Source organism: Tachysurus fulvidraco, chromosome 12 (assembly GCF_022655615.1).
Source record: "Tachysurus fulvidraco isolate hzauxx_2018 chromosome 12, HZAU_PFXX_2.0, whole genome shotgun sequence".
NCBI lineage: Eukaryota > Metazoa > Chordata > Actinopteri > Siluriformes > Bagridae > Tachysurus > Tachysurus fulvidraco.
In genome coordinates this window covers 27,543,818-27,544,451 of record NC_062529.1, presented here as the reverse complement: position 1 = coordinate 27,544,451, position 634 = coordinate 27,543,818, and positions in this window count along the sequence as shown.

Here is a 634-nt window from a genome sequence, read left to right as displayed (position 1 = left end):
AGTTTGCATAAACACAAAGCTGAGTCCTGTAGAGTCTGATCTCTTCTGATGGAATGGGTCACACTCCTAGAAAACAATATTGTGCAATCCTCAGAAATACTGCTTCTTTTGCTTAACAAAATCAAGTGTTGACAGTATTGAGTGACGAGTGAACAGTCTAAACACAGTTACTGACCTCTCACATTCTCATCTCCAATTCATTCATTCATTCATTCATTCTCAGACTAATCGAGTAATAACACACAAAAATGACTAGGCATTTTGCATTCAGCTGAATAGGTATTTCTGTGTTTGGAATGCTTTTACAGAGTTAGTCTGGAGTTCTGCTTAAGTCCATACAACAACCCATCTTTACAAAGTACCTTAAGTACCCTGTTCAATAACTCAACAAAATAGATACAGCATTATCTTACACATACAGCCCATGTGCTTCAACCTCCATGATAAATGCTGTAATCTGACCAACTGAATCAATTTTAATCTGTTTTTATTAATATCATCTTAGGCACCAAACTGAAAAGAAATATTTGAAGAGAAAAAGGCTTGTCTCTGCATGTGGTTCTGATCTTACACATGGCTAGGTTTGTTGATAAAAAATAAGTCTGCTAAAAATCAAGCAGTTTCTTGTATCTCA